We start from the raw sequence: 22,551 nt of genomic DNA on the forward strand, positions 1-22,551 counted from the left end.
GGAATATATATATATATATTCTTCAGGGTTTGAGTAAAACTTTCTGTAGATATCTAATGTCACTTCTTGTATCCTTGACTTTAGAACCAGAATCACATGGCTGAAGTTGCCAAGTTCCGCTGCTTGATGGGGCTGGGACTTGGCCCCTGTCCAATTATATTTGCATCAGCTTTCTGTTTTTGGTGATTTCCTTCAATTCTTAAGTTTTTCTTTAATTTCTTTTCACTAGTGAAAAACTTAGTTGGATGGGGTCATGCCCTGAGGTCACCATTTCCTTTATTCTATTTAATATCAGGTTTTTCTTTAAACTTTTTATCTTCTTGAGTACTGGACTTACCCTTTTTGGGTTGGTTTGTAATCTCACTGATTTAAAAAAAAAGAAACAGAGTCAGCAGGAAACTCAAGGACTTCTTTAGAGTCTGAGAGAAAAACTACTGTATGGGCAAGAGGAAATCCCAGTAGCTACCAGGAGGAGGAGAGGTGGAGGAAAGAGTCATAATTTTTATATTAATGGTGAGATAAAAGAAACAATGTAAAAAAAATCACATTGTTAAAAAATATGTGCATAAGAGTGTCCAGCCATAGATCTGAGTTTAGAGGACAGGATACATAAGCAACACAAAAACCAAGTAGTTTTCCATGCCAAACAAACAAATAAATAAATAATAAACGTGGTGCCATTCACAATAGTTCTTACCAAATAAAATAAATACCAAGATAATATAAAATACTGTTGGAAAAATGAAGTATTGATATTCAGGGATCGTTTTAAATGAAAATATCTTGATTTATATGCAATTTGCATCTATTGAAATGATCATAAGATTTTTCATCCTTCATACTGCTGCTTTGATATATTACATTTACTGCTTTGTAAAGATTGAAAGTCTTACATAATCATTTAGATGTGTCTGAAGTTGATTTGCTAATAGTTTTGTTGGGAATCTTTGCAACTATGTTGTGTGACTGCTGCTAGGGAAGGGACAAGCAAGTGTCTATTCGCCCAAAATAGAGCACTGTGTACCGACCAAGAGACATACATTGCCCTCAAGTCTAGCTTAGTGAACTGGTCCACTGGGGCTACCTGAGAGGGCCCAGGGTAACTGCATCATGGAAAAGCCCATCTTAGCATTGGTTATGACTCATAAGCACAAGCACTGTAACCCTGGAGCTCTCTGCAAGACCTGTAGGCAGCTACATTAAAAGGCTTTTGCTTCTCCAGCAATTGCTTACTACTTATATAACACCAGGGCCTCTGTATCTTACACCTTTCCTAACTTCTGAGTTTTTAGATATCATGAGTTTTGGTCTGTCCTTAAGGAGGGAATGTTTTAGTTTGGAGGAAAAAACTATGCTACATGTATTATCTGAAGCATTGATCTGTATTTATTATTAGCAGGAAGCATATCTTAGTCTTGTTTATCAGTCTGTATCATTTAATTGAAAAATTTAGTCCATTAACCTGGGGCCTATGCAGGGACACTTTGCTCAGCCTGGGAGGAGGGGACTGGACCTGTCTCGACTTAATCTACCAGGTTGAGCTGAATTCCTGGGGGAGTTCTTGCCCTGGAGGAGATGGGAATGGGGGTGGGGTGGGGGAAGTGGGGACAGGAGGAGGGAGGACAGGAGAATCCATGGCTGATATGTAAAATTAAATTAAATTATAAAATAAAATAAAAAATAAAAATTAAAAAAAACAAACAAAAAATGAAAGAAAAATTTAGTCCATTATCATTCAAGGTTACTCTTGATACATAGCAGAAAAATGACACTAAGAGGTTGTTTGATCTGAACATTCCTTGCTCTTCTTCCTCTCTTCTGTGTTTGTGGTTTGATGGTTTATCTACTGATGGGTTTGGTTCTTCTTATGAGGTTTAAGTTTTCACATGATTGCAGTTAACTCTATTTCTGGATAATAGAAGACCCTAAAGCATGTGTGAATATGTAGCTGATCTAGTGATCATATATTCCTCAATTTAAAAAAAATCATGTTGAAAAGTCATCATTTCTCCAACAAGGACAACCTTGTAGTAATTTTGGTTGAGAGTTCACGACCTCGGCTATATCATTTCATTCTTTCCTGACCTGCAGGGATCCTGTGGAGAAATTTGCTGTCCATCTGGTGGAGCTGTTATGAAACATGACTTGGTGCTTTTCTACTATAAAGTTTTAGAAGTCTTTCTTTACCATGTAGATTTTACAATTAGTTTGTGGTATGCTGTGGTATAGCTCTTTCAGAGTCATGTCAATTTGGGGTCCCATGAGCTCCATGTACTTGGATATGTATATCTGAAGATTAGGGGAAGGCTTATGCTATTATTTCATTAAGCAGATTTTCTGTAATTCTGACTTTTCTTTTTTGAGTATTTAAAAAATGGGAAATTTGTTCAATTAATCATGTCCCATGGGTCTTGAATGCTCTCTTCATTCGTGTGTTCTTTTGGAATTAACAAGTTACCTTTTCCCCAGATTAATTGGTGCCTCTGATGGCTCTCATAATTCTACCATTTTATAGGGAGATCTTTTTAGTAAAGCAAGTTTCTCCTGAAGATGTGTCTTAAGGAACCCATTTGTTTTGTAGTATTGGCTTTGTTTCTAGCTGACACTACAGTATCATCTCCTTATCCTATCCCTTCCCTGGCTATGACTAATGACTTGTCACAGGACACACTGTGGTGGAGCAGAAGCTGCCCATTGGAGGCCATGAAACAGTGTCAGACCAGAGGCTCACACAGGTGTTGTGCGGATAGCAGTGGGAATGAAGTACTCACTATGTGGCTAGTACCATAAGGGGAGTGGTGGCCGTAAATACACTGTTGCTTCTTTTCAAGGCCTGTAGAATGAATAGCAATGACCATGCACAGTGCTGCAGTGAAAACTGTGGAGCTGTGGGAGCTGCAGTGTCTAGCTGGGGATGAAGTGGCAGCCAGTTTTATGTAAATATCCTTTAAAACATTTGTTTTCTTAAAATTAATTTTAGAACACTGTATAAATGTGTAAAGTGTGTGTGTGTGTGTATTGCCTGCATCTTTGTCTGTATACCACAAGCATGCCTGGTACCCTAAGACCCCAGAAATGGGAGTGGAATTTATTGGAATTAGAGTTGCAGGTGGTTGTGAGCCACCATGTGGGTGCTGAGAATCAAACCAGAATCTTCCTCTGGAAGAGCACCTGGTGGCTGTCACCTCTGAGCCATCTCTCTCAGGCCCTATTTAAATATTCTTCTCTCGTCCTCCTCCCTGCAGCAAGCCTCTAGTGATAGAATTACATGTCTATTTAGCTACTTGAAATTGAGTCAGAATTCACTGCTCCTGTGTTCATTTTTATGGAGACATTTTTCTCTGTACTTTCTTTGTATCATTTCTATTGCTATATTCTTGTTTATCTGACTATTCTCTAATGTAGAATATCCTTATCTAGTGTACTTTCATTTTCAGAGCTTAAATTTGGGTCCATGTAACAGCTTCTGTGTTACAATTGAACATATTGAAATTAATTGATTTCCCACCTACCAGGTCTACCAGATGTGTCGTGTCTGGGTTACTTTCTACTACTGATTGATGGCTTTTAATCCTCATAGGGGTTGCATTTTTTTACTTTTATGTAAGCCTGGAAATTTTAATTTAGTGAGAGGCAGATAAAATGAGTTTTATCTTGTTTAGTGCTAGATTTCTTTTATTCTTGGAATTAGTTTTGATCATTGCTCTTGATATGATTTAGTTATTTGGGAAACTTCAATCTTATGGGTACTACTGTTAGACTTTATTAGACAAGATTTGAGCTACATCTGGGGTTCATTTTTCCCACTGAGGCACTCCCATCCTGAGTACTTTGCTCAGTGTGTAACAGCCCTGTAGACCTTAGCACAGTTGATACCATGTTAGAATCACCATTCTGACCTTAAAACGCAGCATGCCTCCCAGTAACAGCCAAAATGAGAACAAAGACTTAGTCCATAGTTCAAGGAAAGTCCCCAAATGTACTAACCTTGCCTTTTAGCTTCTGTTTCTTGTTAACTAAAGTGTGACAACCAAAATGTAGCTTTTGTGCATAAAAGACAAAGGAACATAAGGCTTGGGGCTGCATGACTTGGGCAAGTTCCCTGTGCAGCCATCAGACAGCAATAAAGACTATCTGTTTGGCTGTAAGAATGTCAATGTTGTTGATAGTCTCTGGTGGACTTACCTCACAGCAAGTAACCCCTAAAGAATGATGCTTTCCATTCCAGTTAATTAGAGCAATAAATACTCCTTTCCCTCAGCAACCTATAGACAGTTTTAGTTATTGTCATTTTTTTTTTTTTGTTTAATCATAGGTTCGGATACTTTCCCCACATGGATGCATTATTTCTTTCCTTATGAATACTCCATGTGGACCCTCTACAGACATTCAGAGTGCAATCATTATGTGTGTCTGTGTCTCTTTCTTTCCTCTCCCTCCCCTGGCTATGCTGGCTATTCTATGATGGAGACCAGGGGCCTATGCCTGGTTCCGTATCCCTACTGCACACAGTTTAGAAATTCACCCAGGCAGAAAGTTGGTACTCTTGCAGAATGAATGCTCCTTGTTTCCCACTTCTCAGGTATAACCATCCCATGGTGACTGATAAGTTTTTATTTTTTTTAAAAAGAATACTTAAGAAAGTACCTATTTTTCAAACAGATTAATATATGATCTTGATATTTCCCTTTGCTTTGTTTTTTACTTAAATCCATGAACTTTTACCCTTCATTTAAGAAGATACTAGTCATAAATAATCACAGTGTCCTAGAGGGTTCTAGTTCCTGTAAGCTGGGGTGATGAAGTGTATGGATTGTTCAATGAGGACCACCAAATGGTGATGATAACCTTTAGGAGAAGAAGAAATAACAGATCCACAAATTCCTGGAATGTGATGTATCAAGAGCAAATGAGGGAAATCTTTTCTTCCCAGGTAGCAGAATATTTTGAATCACATAAATCCTTCTATAGAAACACACCCTAAAAAATGGACTGTTGGAAAGAAAAGCTGTTAATTTTAGTGAAGGGAATAGGAAAATAATTCCATAAAAATTAAGCAATGTCATATTGAGGTGATTATGACTTGTAACAGATGTGTGCAGGTTAAAGGGTTCCTGTGGGAACGAATTTATAGGGGGACAAAAATGGTGACGGGAAGCAAAGAAAAACAAACTCATGTCAGATTCAGAGAAGACAGGGCTTCAAGAATGGATTGTTGTCAGCAATATGGTGGGAATGTTAGGGGGAAATTTCACAGCCTGGATACAGATTCACACCTACTTCCTGAATCCATAGCAACCAGGATTGAACCAGAAGGATATCCTCTTCAGGTGGGTCCCTGCACATCCTCACAGTGCTACCTAAATTAGTTATCCAGGTTTGCAAGAAAAGCTACAAGAGGCCAATAATTCTTATGTTAGGGACTCTGACTTTCAAGTTGACCTTGGAAGAGTGGTTTTCTTTCTCTTAGGGTAAGTGAATTCACACTAACATCTTACAGAGTATATTTTTGGTGCATTTTTCTCTCATTGGCAACTAGACAATAATCTTGACCCCTTGGAGTATATAATATAGCAATTCTTGACTGTTTTATAGATAATCCGAAGCTGAATTGTTGCCACAAAAACAGGTTTTTCCATTTCATTTAGCTTCGGAATGGTTAGGTCAAAGGGAGCAAATGTGCCATGACAGCGTACTATTTCAGTTGAATTGATTTATCGTGTCCAGAGAAGAAGTCTATGTTTTCATTTCATTCCTTCATTCTTATCCTGGATTCTGTAACTCAGGTAAGGCAGGATTGCTGTTTAGAAGTCTACTTGGGGAAAAAAAAAACCACTGCATCACTCATTGTACATTTTCCATAATATATAGTTTAGGTCTCATAACAGCTCTGAGGTGAATGTTACCTCAATTTATGCATGGAGGAATCGAAGATAACAGAGCTAAAATAACATACCTAAGATGAAATGGAGGAGTGCTGGAACTCTGAACACTATATTGTGATAAATGTCTATTGTGTGTTTCCCAGGGTCCCACCTCCCTTCCTAGAATGTCCACCAGCCATTCATTTATTGTGTTAGTCACTCTTCTGATAATTAATTCAATCTGAATACTGCCCTTATAAGGACCATATAGATAAATATCAGAGCTTTCTGAGAGTTTGTGTTCTCCACAGTGTCCCAGACTAAGACACAATCACCTTGAACACTCATTCCTTAACTGAAAAGTCTTTCTGGATCCTGGAGTCAAAAGCTTCTGGCACTTAGTCCTTGACCTTAGGCTTACTCACTTGAGACTTTGTGTCTTGGGGACATGATAGACAGAAAGAATCCAGAGTATGCCATACCGTTTAGCAGTCTGCTCATTGCTGGCATGAAATTGTGCTCATTTCACTGGTGCAAGTTTTGTGTCTTCAGGGTAGCATCTGGGCAAAATGACAATGCGTGGATGGTTGTCATCACCATCTGCATTTTGCCTTGTAGACAATCTTAGAGTACCACCAGCTGTTCTGCATAACTGTGTGAAACTCCAAGTCCTCCAGGGGAAGAAAAGCATAAGGACACAGCCCTATTTGCTGTGAAGGAAATATAAGCGTATGGAACCTGGGGGTGGAGAGAAAGGCGGAGAGAGCCCTAGATTTGTTACAGCTAGAGTTTGCTTTTGTGTGCGCCTGTGTGCTGGCAAGACAAGAGAAATGTATGCAAATTCAGAAAAGAAAGTCATGGAACTTGTATTTGTGTTTGGCCGGTTGAAAAATGCCATCACATTGAGTACTCAAACATCCCACCCACGTTGCAGAAGAGAAGTATAAACACAGCTCTCTAGGGTGCTGGGTATAGCCTGAAAGAGGTACATGTATTTTTAGATTCTAGATTTATCATAAGAAAATCATGATGCACTTGTATGAGTTTAAATATAAAATCAAACTTTTCCACACCAAACTTCTAGAAAAATAGATGGCCTTGTTTAGAAAGAGCATTAATACCCTGAAATACAGGTATTTGAGGGATCAAATTAAGAGTGGGAGTGGGGGCACACATCTTTAAACTTAGTACTTAATAGGTAAAGGCCAAAGGATTGGGAGCCCAAGTTCATCTAAGCTATGTGAGAGCCTGTCTCAAAAAACACACAAACCTGAAATCTGGCTCAGTTTTCCTGATGGAAGTTGAAGGATATAAAACACAGCCATCATTTAACATGCTGTTGCTCTAGGCTTCCCAAGGGCAAATGGCCCTGTAGAGGACACAGAACTGCTGAGGCTTGCTTCAACCCAGCCGTTAGCTAATGAAAAGTTTTTGGGCTTCTGTATCATGAGTGGGCATTCTCTGAGAATGCTATTGCACATGGCAAAGGAATCTCCTGAGTTACCCTCATTTGGAAGAAACCCTTCTATAGTCCTTTGAATTATTTCAATATCTCTGGGCCTTCGTAAGCCTAATGAAAGTTTTTTTTAATTAAATAGGGTCTTATAAATCTGAAGATTTATAATTATATCTGTAATAGAAATTGTTTTGAAATCAACAAAGGTACTAATAGAAGTCTAATCAGTTAATAAGTTATAATTTTCAGAGATTCTTGTAGATGCAACCAATGGTCTTATTAAATAAGAAACACAGAGCCGATTCAGAGAAGAAAGCCAAGAGGTCAGAGCTAAGAGCCTCACCCTTCCTGATTCAGGGATCCTTTTCAGCCAAGAGAGCTCTCCGAAAAAGACCTACTTCCTGTGTGTATGTCTTTATATACTCTAGCTGTTCTGCCTTCTCATTGGTTGTAAACCCAAACATGTGACTGCCTCGTCACTGCCTGAATGTACCGCCCTCCAGGTCCTTAAAGGCGTGCGCCACCGCCGCCACGCACTTGCTATGGCTCTAATAGCTCTGACCCCCAGACAACTTTATTTATTAACATACAATTAAAATCACATTTCAGTACAAGTAAAATACCACCACAGATTCTCATGTTATATTTACTATTAATTGTACATATGGATAATTAAAGACATTCCCTTTATCTGTTTGTATAGTGCTAGATGATGACAATAAAATAACTTGGATAGTTGAGATCAAACACCTTCCCTCAGATCATGGCTCTCAGCACATGAACTTGGGTTAACACACACAAACCTCTATTTGGTCTTTACCCAGTATTAAAGAATTTTTAAGGCCATAGTTCATCTGATATATCTTGCCTCTATTTAGTGATTAACACACACATGATTGTGAGTTGAGTATGAAAAGGCATAAGAGTGTCCCAACACCAAAGAAATCACAGGTTCATGAAGTCAGAGACATAATCTCCACACTCAGAGTTGTATGTTTATTCCTTTTTTTATCTGAGTGTTCCAATGTCTGAATGAAGTGGGAATAAAACCTCTCTCTGTCTTTTAAATTGCCCATAGCATTTTGTTTGTATGTTTAAGTATTTACGTTTGCATCACATTCTTCAGTTAGAGGTAAGTCATGGCTTCTACATGCCAAAGACTGTATTTTGACAATAAGCAAAGCATTGCCAGCCACCACCATTTATGAAGAGCTTTGCATGCGTCAAATGTTGCATCTCTTTTATTTTTGAAATAATACCATTATATAGATGCTGTGACAGTTATTTCACAGTTGAGATAATGGATGACTAGTGATACTATGTACCCTGACCAAAGTTACAGAGTTAGAAAGAGGAAGAAATGGATTTCAAACTCAGGCCATTAGGCTTCAAGGCACTTATACTTAACTTTGTACCACCTGCACAATGCCAGACTGTTTTTATTTTCCCCATGCCTTTACCTCTGGACCTACCAGAATACTCTAAGTGACTCAGTGGAGTTTTGTGTACCAAAGTTGGTATACAGTAGACTCATTTGTAATAAAGGGGAGAGGGCTGTGCAAGAACACAATTCTAATCTCTTAGAATAATACATTTACTACAGACTGGGTAATTTATAATGATTAGGAATTTATTGACTCACAGTTCAGGGACTTTAAAGTCCAAGATCCAGGAGTTGTAATGTAATGAAGAGGCTTCTTACATCATCTCATGGTGGAAAGACAAGGAAAGGGTGAAAGATACAGTAGCATTAATCCATTCATGAGGGCAATGTCTCCATGACCCAAAGTTGGGATGACATACTCAAACCATAACACTTAACCTTCCTTCTTAGGGAGAAAAAGCCCTATATTCTTCTCTGGTTACATAAATCCTTCCAACATCTTCATCCTGTGAGAGTTTTTACTTTTCTGACCTTTCAGTCATGATCTCAGCCCTAGCTATGATTTTCAAGCATTCAATCCAGGCATTGTGTTAGGTCTGAGGAATTAACTTAAGTAAACTTAAGGATAAGACTCTTGCTTCTCCCTCTCAGGATAAAGAATTAACCTCTCAAAATTATAATGTTAGAAAACTAATTAATTCTATTTATTCATCTACTTAATCAACTCTCATTCTTTCAACAACTCATTGTTTTGATTTTATACAGTTTCAACCTTCAAGGTGTTCACAGTCAATGACAACAACCAGCAGGCAACTCAATGATTAATGCAAACACTGGCTGTCCTAGTTTGCCTCAGCTCTGGGATCTCCTACGATGTGGGACCTACCTGGCCCAAACTGGGACATTCCCTGACAGTTGGGTCAGTCGGTTATTTGAAACCTGTGACTCAAACTGTAAAGCCAAGGTGACATTTCCCAGCAGACAGATGTGGAACTCAGTTTCATAGTATGCGACTCCACATTGTGATAATGATGAATCTAAACACAGGGACACATGTGAAGAGAGAGAACAAATACAAGCAGAGCCAAACAGCTTTGACCTTTCTGAGTGAACACTAAACTAGCTTTAGAAATCAGCTCCTTTCGTTTTCTAAAGACCCATCTTCCACATCCCACTCTTTTCTGCATCCACAGCCTGATCCCGATTGCAGGGCATCTGGAGCATAAAGCACTGTAGAATTTTAAGTTGGCTACACTCACCCTGCGGATATCAAAGGATGAAGAACTCTCTGGAGCAGCAAAGCGTGGCTAAGTATGCAACAGCTTCGTTTGCTGAGTGACACTGAGCCACTGGGGATGCTTCTTCGGTATGGTGGAGACAGTACTGAAGCTTTCTCAATTGACCTGGGCAGGAGCACAGGTTGGAACCTCTGCTGAGGACAGACACTCTCTGTTCCCAAGGAAGAACTTGATCTCTGGAGGCTTGCGATGGAAGACTATTGCAGAACTGCCAGAAAACATAATAATTGCTGTGATTATGATTATGAGCGCCTTATAATTGCTGCTCCATCATGCCAACTATCTTGGGAAGGAAAGAGGAAGGCTTTATGAATAAATGATCACTTAAATATTTAAACAGATGATTATAATATACAATTTGAAATTCGCTGCTTTTATAGAGCCTTAAAGGCAAGTGCTACTTACAAGTCTGGGTGATTTGAACAGGCTTCCTAGTTAAGATGTTTGGTAGTCTGAAATATGTATCTTTGTGGAAGGACCTTGTACAAAGTCTAGGTGATAGATAAATTAGAAAGTATTTATATAACATAGATATTTAGGTTGCATATTTAAGAAATGTGCTAGAAAATATATTGAACAATGTTCTATCTTTAACCTAGTTCCAACAGAAAATAGCACTTCACAGAGAAACCAAGCCCATTGGAGGAAGAGGGCATTTCCTCATGTCTCAGACCTCCTGTCATATGATAAAACAAGTCTAGTACAATACTGTGGAAACATTCCGTAAAGCATAGTTTAAAAAAGACAGAAACAGCTTTTATTTGAGAGGAAAACACAGATGATATAGGAGTGATATTGCTAGAAGACACAAGCTGCATTGTGTGTTCCTAAAATCAGGTACCTACTCCCACTGTCATCCAGAGAGAAAGCCAGTTAGGTTGAGAGGGAAGAACCTGTGAACTGTTGCTCTGTTTCTGGATGGACATGGTTCAGGGACAGTAAAGCTCTAGGAGGCATGCATAGCCTGCAGCCATGAGCTGCATGCATCCAAGGACATCCACGATTGTGACCCAAATGCAAAATTGCAAACTTATTGAAACTCCATGAAATTAAGGAAAAGCAAATAATAACAAAAAAGAAGAAAACACAACAAGAGAGGTGAAAACTATGTGACAAAAACAATCTGTACTCTGCAGAACCTGAACTATATCCTCCCTTCCATTTAGAGTCTCTCACCTGAAGCAGATCACAGTGACCACAGATGGAAGCATCCTGATCTGGTATAAGGACCAGTCTACCTGACAGTAGAATCAGTCTGGTGAGGATTACCATAGAGATGAGGAAGGAAAACCATGTATCAGAGGCTTCTCCTCATAAGATAGGTGAGGCTAAAGATGTTTGTTCTGAAGCCAGACACACTTTGCAGGTATAGGAGGAAGGAAGACCATTTGAGCAGAGTGCACACGAGGCTGAATTAGCCTAACGATGATCTTTCAGTCTTATTCAGGCATTTTGTCTTTGGAAATATTACAATGGACTCCAAGGAAAAATGAAAAGTAGTTATGAGCAGCACATCTCTCTTATTTGCAAATGTATATTGTTTACACTCTGAATTAGTCAGTCTAGGCTAGGTTGTGCTGTGGCAACTAAAGAGCCTGGTGGTCTTGCTGGCTTAACAAAAGCAAAGGTCTATTTCTCTTTTATTCCCAATTTTTCAAAAGATAAAATATTCTTACATAATTTCCCCAAATCCCTTTCATACCCCCCTTATTCCCTTTCAAATTCATGGCCTATTTTTCTTTAATTACAGTTAATGATATATACAGTTATGTTATATGTATATATAAATGCAACATGCTGAATTTGCTTAATGTTGCTTGTTTTATGTTTTATGTTATATGTTTTCAGGGCTGACCATGTGATACTGGAAAGATTGTAGAAGCCAGAGAACCAAAGGCATATTTCCTACTTATATGACTTACTTCATGGGCAGAGGACAGAACTCAGCAACCCTCTTAAAGACCCAGGTAAATGGAGCCTGCATCATTTTGTAAACATATCAGATGAATCTTGTAACCATTGAGATCATTGCAGAAGGGAAAAAAATGGATGGTGGGGAAACATTAGCTCATGTTTCTTTATCTTGAGTGAATGTTGAAAGTCCATTAAATAATGATATCCCAAGCTAACTTCAAGACCCAGGTGTATATCACAGAAAAGCAATTCATATCTGTTTTCAAATCTTAGAAGTTAAGACTGGGATTCCTGAATGTAGGATGAGTGGGTATGTGATTCTTGTGCCTGCTCTTGGGGATCTTTTCCTTGGGTTGCCTCGTTCAGCCTCAATGTGATGGTTTTTGCTTTATCTTATATTTTATTTTGTCATGTTTGTTATCTCTTAGAAGCCTGTTCTTTTCTAGTGAGAGACAGAAAGTGAGTGGATCTGGAGGGGAGGTGGGATGAACTAGGAAGAGTAGAGAGAGGGGAAACTATAATCAGGATATACTGTATGAGAAAAGACTATTTTTCATAAAAGGAAAAATTGGAAAAAATAAAACATGACTAAAGAAATTTCCTAACTGGATGACCATGCAACACTTTTATTAAAACAGCAATTGTTATGTTCATAGTAATAGTTTGCCTGAACATATTTGAAAATAAAAGTAATCATATAAATTTTTACATGATACAAAAACTATGTATAGAAGGAAGGGACTTCAATTTCATACAAACTCATAGAGGGTATCATATCTACAAGGAAGGTAAGAATTTTCTCATAAGATCAGGAATAAGAGAAGTGTTCTAGTGTTTTCGCTGAAAATCTTAGCTGGAGCAATAAGGAAATAAAGGTCTCCTAAAGGAGAGAAAAATGTCTGTATCAATGGTACAAAATTATATACAGGAAAACATACACCTATTGGAAACAAAAAGAACAGTTAATAAATTAAGGGATTGAAAAATAACATTTCTATGTGCTGAGAAGGAACTATCCAAAAATCAAGTAATAGCATAAACATGATTAGGCAGAAATATAATCAAGGAGGTAAATGACACAAGATGGTGCACTGATGATATAAAAGACTGATGGACAATGGAGAGACAAATAAGTGGAAAAATAGCCAATATTCACAGACTTGAATACATTAATAGTGTTAAAATATCTATACTAATTAAAACAATATGCCACTGTGGTGAAATCCTTATCAGAACAACTCCAGTGATATTTTTTACAAAAAGGGGAAAAATAATCCCACTTCTCATCTAAAGAATTTTAATATCCAAAGGACGCACAAACCTAACTTCAAAATACACTACTGAATTGGAGTGACCAACAGAGCATAAACTGCTACGAAAACACAAAGATGGACCCATGGGACAGGTTGGACCGCCTGGAAACAAATCTCTACATTTACATCTGACATAGGTACCCAAACTGTACAATAGAGATGGAATAATCTCTACAATCAATGGTGGTAAGTAAATTTGATCACATATATGAAAGAATAAAGCTGATCTCAAAACATATGCAAAAGCCATTCAAAATTGATTATTGAATTCTAAAATAAAATCTGAAAATATGGTAGTCATGTAAGAAAAACTAGGGGAAAATTTTTGACAGTGTTTTAGGCAATGATAGAAAAGGCCAAAGTAGAAAATGGGATTAAATCATATTAAAAAGCCAACAGAGAGAATAAAGAGACAATCCCTGGAACAAGAGAAAATGTTTACAAACCACAAATCTAATAAGGAGCTAATATCCCAAATGTATACTTTTTGGCAGCATGCATACTATTTACTTGGTGAGTTATCTCTCTGGCCCATATATATTATATATATGTATATATATAATATATGTTAATATATATAATATATATTAACAAAAAACTTTTCTATTTTTTTTACATTTTTTATTCGAATGATTTTATTTTTTTAAAGCTAAAATTTTAAACTTTTACTTCTTTAACTTACTTTTCCGAAATTTATTTAAATAACATTTTTTCATTTATTTTACATACCAATTGCAGTTTCCCCTTCCTCTTTCTCCTCCCTCTACCCCACTCCTCTTCCTCCTCCATGCAAAAAGGGGCAGGCATCCCATGGGCTTGAGCAAAGCATGGCACATCAAGTTGAGGCAGGACCAATCTCCTCCCCTTGTGTCAAGACTGGGCAAGGTAATTCAGCATGGGGAACAGGCTCCCAAAAGCCAGATAAGTACCAGGGACATGTCCTGATCTCACTGCTAGGAACCTTACAAGGAGACCAAGCTACACAATTGTCACACACATGCAGAGAGCCTAGGTTGGTCCCACTGAGGCTCCTTAACTATTGGTCTAGAGTCCATGAGCTCCCATTAGCTCAGGTCAACTGTCTCTGTGGGTTCTGCCATCATGAGCTCCATGCCCCCCAACCCCCACACCCCAGGCTTGTACAATTCCTCCTCCCTTTCTTCAGCAAGACTCCCCGAGCTCAGCTTGGCTGTGGATTTCTGTATCTGTTTCCATCACTTACTAGATAGATTATCTCTGACAATTATGGTAGTCACCAATCTGATTATAGTAGATGGCCAGTTCAGGCATCCTCTCCACTATTGCTAAGAGTCTTAGCTGGAGCTATCCTTGAGGATTTCTGGGGGGTTCCCTGGCACCAGGTTTTTCCCTAACCCCCAAATAGCCCCCAATCCTATCAAGACATTTCTTTCTTTACTCTCCCCTTCCTTCCTGCCTCCCCAACCCAGCCCACTCAACCAGCTCCCTCAAGTTCCCATCCCTCTATTCTCCTTCCCTGCTCCCAGTTTACCCAGGAGACCTATTTCCCTTTCACAGGGAAATCCATGTATCCTTCTTTGGGCCCTCCTTGTTATCTAGCCTCTCTAGAGATGTTGGTTATCCTATACTTTACTCCTAATATCCACTTATGAGTAAGTATATATCATGTTTGTCTTTCTGAGTTTGGGTTACCTCACTCAGAATGATTTTTTTTTCTAGTTCTATCCATTTGCCTACTAAAATAATCCTGTACAATAAGGAACTTTTGGAAGCATCACCATCCCTGACTTCAAGCTCTACTATAGAGCTATAGTAATAAAAACAGCTTGGTATTGGCATAAAAACAGACATGTAGATCAATAATTCAAATCAAAGACCCTGACACTAATGACATTAATAATCCACACACCTATGAACACCTAACTTTTGACAAAGAAGCCAAAATTATACATTGACAAAAAGAAAGCACCTTCAACAAATGGTGCTGGCATAAGTGGAGGTCAACATGTAGAAGACTGCAAATAGATCTATTTCTATTGCCATGCACAAAACTCAAGTCCAAATGGATCAAAGACCTCAACATAAATCCAGTTACACTGAACCTGATAGAAAAGAAAGTGGGATGTAGCCTTGAACGCATTAGCAAAGGAGACTACTTCCTGAATGTAACACCAGTAGCACAGACACTGAGATCACAGTTAATAAGTGGACCTCCTGAAACTCAGAAGTTTCTGTAAGGCAAAAGACATGGTCAATAAGACAAAATGGCTTAAAGAATGGGAAAATATCTTCTCCAACTCCACATCTGACTGAGGGCTAATCTCCAAAACATATAAAGAACTCAAAAACTAGACATCAAAATACTGAACAGTCCAATTAAAAAATCAGCTACGGAGCTTAACAGAATTCTCAACAGAAGAATCTCAAATGGCTGAAAGACATTTAAGGAATTGCTCAACATCCTTAGTCATCAGGGAAATGCAAATCAAAATGACTCTGGTCATTTCAGTTAAGGTCTGGAGAACTCTCATGCCATTTGGTGATAGTATGCAATACAGTATATGTTAAAACTGAAAAGAGATTAGATTTGCAATGTTGTGTTTGTAAGAAAAAAACAATGTGATGGATGTATTAACTATATTTATTTAAATATTAAGTCATTAGATATACTAAAGTATTTTGTATATCATATTAATTATTTGTCAGTTGTTCCTTATAAAACTAGGTGGGGGGACTTTGCATATCCTCAAACACATGGAGTGTGGCCCTGCAATGTCAGAAGCACAATTGGTTACTAAGTTTTTAGAAGTCCTGTTTACTCTCATCAGAGAAACGGCAGGTTCTAGGAATAAAGCGTGACTTTTTATAACCCAGAGCGTGTTAAATTCTGGGAAACTGTACTTTAGTTTCCTTAACACTTTAACTATCCCCCCAACCCCTCCCCCAACCTCATTGTCCCTTTCCGTGAAAAGAGGCGGACACTCTGGGAGCTATTTCCTGCCCCCTGGACTGTATGGTATCCTCACTTTTCCATCCACACAGGTGACTCCAGTGGGTTTTTTTTTTCCATGAAGCAATATAAATATAAAATACTTTTTCAGAATTTAACGGGTTTCATGATATCTGTTGGCGACTGCTTTCCTTATTCCCCGTCTAAATTCTTCATTTGTGTTTGGATTATTTTTGCCTTGTAAACAGAGGATTAAAGATTAGCACAGACATTCTGAGGTTGACTAAGGTAGTATGTTACAGTGGGTGGTAGAGGTCTTGCTTTTTCTCTGTTACGAAGTTGTTCAAGAATGTATGAAGAGAGTCATGAATGTACAGTATTTGAATCCAGCTCTTAGTTCATGTGGCCATGTCTGTATGATGACAGATGTTCGTCAGGGAATAAAGTGTCTAGTGTCATTAATGCTCAGTACCCTTGCCCTTCAGTGTTGAGCCCTAAACCTTCCTTTCCTTTTAAGTTAGGGGGTGACAGGTTTATATCAGCAGCAACCATCAACCGACCAATGGGATCTACTTAGTGGTGACTGGATTTGGCCTGATCACACCACAGTGTGGCTGATTGGGTCCTTGTAGAAATAGCCTCAGTTTCTACCATTCCCCCAGAGACTGCTTCTTGCCTGACTGAGAAGGACATGGAGACTCCTGGTTGGAGGTCACTGGGTCATTTTGAAGTGGGGGTGAGGGCCCAGGGGCTGGTACTGCTGTGGGAAGTCCTTGCCTCTTGTAGATCCAGCCTTAATGTCTGACATCACTGCATGAGCAGATCTTGCACAAAGTGGATATCAGAGTTACTACTGTGAGGAGTAAATAATGAGAAAAGTTTAACCAAAGAGAATGAGATACCACATCCTGTCTGCCTGTTACTATTGATTTGAGTGGTTCCTTAGAAAACTGAATATAACACAAACCAGGACATTTTTGGAAATGTATGCACTCTAACAATTTTCTGTGAATTTTTTTTCTTTTTTCTGGAGCTGAGGACCGAACCCAGGGCCTTGTGCTGGCTAGGCAAGCGCTCTACCACTGAACTAACTCCACATCCCTGTGAATTTTTATACAAGCACTGTTTTTATTAATTATATAAAATAGAAAAATAGAAAAGAAAGAAGTGCTAGCCACTTCTGAGCTAAGACATCTATTCTGTAAGGATGACATGTAGCACCTCCATGCTACTCACAAAAAACCCTGTTTGTTTGAAAAAGTTTCCTAGAATTCAAGGAAAACAAAAACACAGCATACTAAAATCTATGGATTTGATAGATTTTGAAGGCAATGAAGGCACTTACTCCCAGGAAATCTTACATGAAAGTACCTACATCAAAAAACTTGGCTGGGCAGTGGTGGCACGCACCTTTAATCCCAGAACTTGGGAGAATTTCTTTCATCCCCAAAGCTCAGTATTCAGTTATGTGTATGAACTGTATCTGCTCATCTAATAAAATAGCTACTATAAAGATCTGTGGGGTCATATGGAAATAATAAGTAACTAGAAAGACAGGTGCTGGAGTGAATAGGAAGACATCTTAGATTCGCGAAAACATCTCAAATTGTCATCCACAGTTACTCTACTATTTGGCACACAAGCAAAGGATGGCACCTGTAAAGGATGGCACCTGTCCTTGGTTTCCACTTTCAGCAATGGGTGCCATTAAAATTGTTTTTAATTTTTTCCCTAATGGAAAACAACACTGGCCAACTTTACACATGCTTATTTGACATTTAGCAATTTTTCATATGGTTATTCACCTCTTGCATATCTTCTTTGGTAAGATATCTGCTCATCAGATAGGTAAGAGACCACCAGGCCCCAAACACTTGGATTCTACTTCCTAGTCTTCCTAGCTCCCACTGCAAACCAGTAAGGGGTATTGAATCAGTAAGGAGTCCCCGACTTGGAGCTCTCGGCCAGTATTTCCACAGTTCCCCCTAGTTCCTGGGGCCTATAAGTAAGCCATTCTAGACTGTCAGTCTCAGACCCACACTTCCACTAAACCAACTAGCTCCAAATGTGTGAATCTTGGTGTAAAACAGACAGCACAGAAATCAAAAACAATGTCTCCAACAATACACCAACATTTATGTTCGCAAAGATGGGCAGGGACACCTGATTTCATTAATACAAAATTATACTAGATGTAAAACCACAGATTAGTTTAATATAGTGACAGTGGATGGTTTCAATACACAACTATTACCAATAGATAGGTGAGCTAGACAGACTTAAGAGAAACACTGGAGTTAAATTACACTGTAAATCAATAGGATTCAAGAGACATTCACAGAATATTCCACCAAAACACCTATATACACAATTTTTTTAAGTCTGGAATGGTCTCCAAAATTTATCACACTGCCTTTTTTTTCCTACAACAAATATAGGAGAAATGAAACAACATCCCACATTCTATAAGCCCACAATGAAATAAACCTGGATATCAACAACAGTACACAAACTCATGGAGACTAAAAAATGCACCACTGGATGATAATTTCATCAAGGAAGAAATCAAGAAAGAGATAAAAATTTCCTAGAATTCAGTGAAAACAGAAACACAACTTACCAAAATCTACGGATGTGATAAAATTTTGAAGGCAATGAAGGCACTCACTCCTAGGAAAACTTACATGAAAGTACTTACATACATCAAAAAATTTGGCCACGTAGTGGTTGCGCATGCCTTTAATCCCAGCACTCAGGAGGCAGAGTCAGGCAGATCGTTGTGAGTTCAAGGCCAGCCAGGTCTGCCAAGCTAGTTCCAGGACAACCAGGGCTACACAGAGAAACCCTGTCTTCAAAACAAACAGACAAATTTTGAGGGAGCTCAACTTACTGATAAACTTGAAGGCCTTGGAAAAATAAAACAAAAACATATATGGGAAGAGATAATCAAAGTCAGAATCAGAGATGAAATAAAAATGAAAAATGATAAAAAGAACCAATAAAACAAAGAGTTGGTTCTATGAGAAGATTAATATGATTGACAAACCTTTAGCCAAATTAACCACAAAATAGAAAAGATCCAAATTGATAAAGTTAGAAATGAAAAAGGAGATATTGCAACAGACACTGAGGAAATTCAGAGAATTATAAGGACATACATTAAAAATTTATATTCTATTTAATTAGAAAACCTAAAATTTAAACAGACCCATAAGAGCCATTGAGACATAAAATATATTGAAAACTCATGCAACTAAAAGGAGTTAGAGCCAGATGGATTCAGCACAGATTTCTACCACATTGTCAAAGAAGAATGAAGACCAGTAGTCCTCAGATATGTCTGTAAAACAGAAAAGATCTCCAAATTGTTTTTATGAAGCCATTATCCCTTGATACAAAAACAAACAAACAATCAAACTAAAAAAAAAAAAAAACAAACAGGTAAAGACATACCAACAAAAGATCTCCCTAAGTAAAACAGAGATACAAATGTTTGGCACAGTATACCTGGAAACTGAACTCAAGGACACATCCAAAAGACTGTCCACCATGATAAAGTAGACTTCATCCTACAGATGCAGAGATGGCTCAATATATATAAATCAACAAGTGTAATCAACCATAAAAAGAGATTCAAAGACAGAAACCACAAGAGCATCTCATGAGATATAGAAGAATCTTTAACAAAATCCAATATCCATTCATCATATGACTCTTGGAGAGTCTACAGACGCAGGGAGCCTATTTCAACACTTAAGGCAATATGCAATAACCCCACAGCCAATATTGTGTTAAATGAATATAAACTCAAGAACAAGGCAAGGATGTTCACCCGATCCAGTCCTGCCCAATATAGTGCTTTAAGTCTTAACTTGAGTAATAAGACAAGAGAAGGAGATAAAGGGGATGCCAATAGGAAGAAAGAAGTTAAAGAATCCTTGTTTGTAGATCATATGGTTCAATACACAAAAGACTTTAAAGACTCCACCATAAAACCACAGCTTATAAACACATTCAGCAAAGTAGCAGGAAACAGTAAATACTCAAAAATCAGAAGCATTTCTATAGATCAACAACAGACATACTGAGAACATCTAATGGTTCCTTGTTCATGTATGGGAAATTATTGCATTTTTATATTAATCTTATAAATTGACATTTCATCAGTTGCTTAGTAGTTCAAGAGTACATTGTAATTTTTATTGTTTTAAATAATAAGAGTTTTCTTTTTTCTAGGCTACCCAATGCATAGACATAATCATTTGTAGTAGTACTTTATGACCTTTTATATTTCTATGACATCAGTGGCCTTTCATTAATATTTTGTATCTCCCAAATTTTTGGGTTTTTTTCTAGGTTTTGTTTTCAGTGTAAAAATGAAAGGAAAACCTATGAAAGGAATTATCTATATCATGTTTTTATAAAAATGTAAACTTGTATTCCACAGAAGACCCAAAGAATATAAAAACACATGGCAGAGACCAGGGGAGGCTATTTGAAATTCATATAATCATATTATCTGAAAAAGGACTTGCATCCAGAATATATAGTTCTAAAAGTTAAACAATAATCAACCCCATTTAGAAATGAATAAAAGATCTTAACACAGAGTTTATGAACAAGAGATGAGTCGATAAAAACATAGAAATGCTTGATGTCACTCTTGAGTAAATCCAGATGAAAACCACAATTATGTGTACCTGTTGTAATTTCTCTACTTAAAACATAAAAGTGATGTTATAAAATCTTGCCAAGAATATAGACAGCTCAAACATCACACATTGTTGACAAGAATGAAGGAGGATTTAGCGACTATGCAAAAGCAATCAGGCAGTTTCTTACAAATTTAAACAAAGGCTTATTATGTGGCCCAGCAATCACACTCTTAAGCATTTACCCAAAATAAATGAGAACAGATCTTACAAAACACTGCATGAAAATCTGGTCATAATTGTCCTCAACTGGAGCTGAGGATATGATCAATTATTAATATGCGGGCTCTGCAAACATGAGGACCTTAGTTCAATCCTCAGCACTCATCTAATAGGTCCAGTGTGACAGCACCACACCTCTAATCTCACCGTGAGAGAGGCAGACTCACTGACCAGTCAGAGTAGACAGATCAGTGAACCCCAGACCCCAATGACAGAGCTGTCTGGGGAAACAAGGTGGGTGTCCCCTAAAGGAACAATACTTGAGGCTGAACTCTGACCTCCACACACATGTGCACATATGTGCATCTGAACACATGCACACACACTCACCCCAAACTGGAAACAAATGTCTCTATTAACAAGGCTGACTTTCAAATATATATTGAAAAGTTTGGAAAGCTCACAGGAGACATGTCACATGAGTCAATTTCTGAGACTCTCCTTGAAAAATGAAACTCTGCAGAATAAAAGCAAGTCAGTGATCTTCAGTGAAAACAGGATAGAGGAATTTTGAGGGTAATTCATTTTTTTCTGTCATGGTGGTAATGGATTATATGACTCTATAGATATGAATTAACAACCATAGAATTATATACAGCATAGAAGTGCAATTTTACTGCATAAATAATTTTAAATGTATCTTAAAATGCTATAAAACAAGTGAGAATAACATCAAAATATTTTCCATGCCATAGGAGGGAAAGAACATTTGGTGCTACTGCTTTCTGGAAAGCCATTTATTTGTAACAAAAAAAAATGTGAAATTAAAAGCTCGTAAAATTAATTACCTCCAGAATAATATCATAAAAACTTGTAAGTAGTTTTTGGCCAAAGGTAATGAGCTCAGACTAAAAGATTTGGAGAGAGAAATCACATGCCTATAAACCACATAGTGGATAAATTATGGGATGGACACTCAATGGGTACAGAGTGATGTGGATTATTAGTTTAAGATGTATTACACATTCGTTTATGCAGTGGAATATTTGTTTAATGATGCAAAGATGTGTCACATTCTTTTTTACTTTTTTTTAATTTTGATAAGTATGTATTTTTTTATTTTGCAATACAATTCAGTTCTACATATCAAAATTGTTTTTTTACTTATTTTTATTCTTTATTAAGAAATTTTAATTCATATTACATACCAACCACATAACCCCCTCTCTTCTCTCTTCCTGCTCCCTGCCCAACCTCTCCTCCAACCCACACCCCCATTCCCTTCTCCAAAAAGGTAAGACCTCCCATGGGGAGTCAGCAAAGCCTGGTAAAGTCTGTTGAGCCAGGTCCAATCCCCTCCCTTGCAGCAAGGCTGGGCAAGGTGTCCCACCATAGGTAATGCGCTCCAAAAAGCCAGCTCACGCCCCAGGGATAGATCCTGATCCTACTGCCAGGGGGCCCTTAAGCAGATCAAGCTACATAAGTGTCTCACTTGTGCAGAGGGCCTAGTCCAGTCCCA

General features: G+C 37.9%; 1 long non-coding RNA gene across 1 annotated transcript in view; it reads right to left on the reverse strand.

Annotated features, from left to right (window-relative positions):
* Positions 1 to 7,622: 7,622 nt before the first annotated feature.
* The window catches only part of LOC128107884 (uncharacterized), a 62,155-nt gene continuing 47,226 nt past the window's right edge, over positions 7,623 to 22,551 (reverse strand). The window contains exon 3 of the long non-coding RNA XR_008217238.1: positions 7,623 to 10,210. This is a non-coding gene — a long non-coding RNA (uncharacterized LOC128107884). The remainder of the gene's footprint in view (positions 10,211 to 22,551) is intronic.

Source organism: Peromyscus californicus, unplaced genomic scaffold, assembly GCF_007827085.1.
Source record: "Peromyscus californicus insignis strain IS unplaced genomic scaffold, ASM782708v3 Scaffold_12__1_contigs__length_115047231, whole genome shotgun sequence".
Lineage (NCBI taxonomy): Eukaryota > Metazoa > Chordata > Mammalia > Rodentia > Cricetidae > Peromyscus > Peromyscus californicus.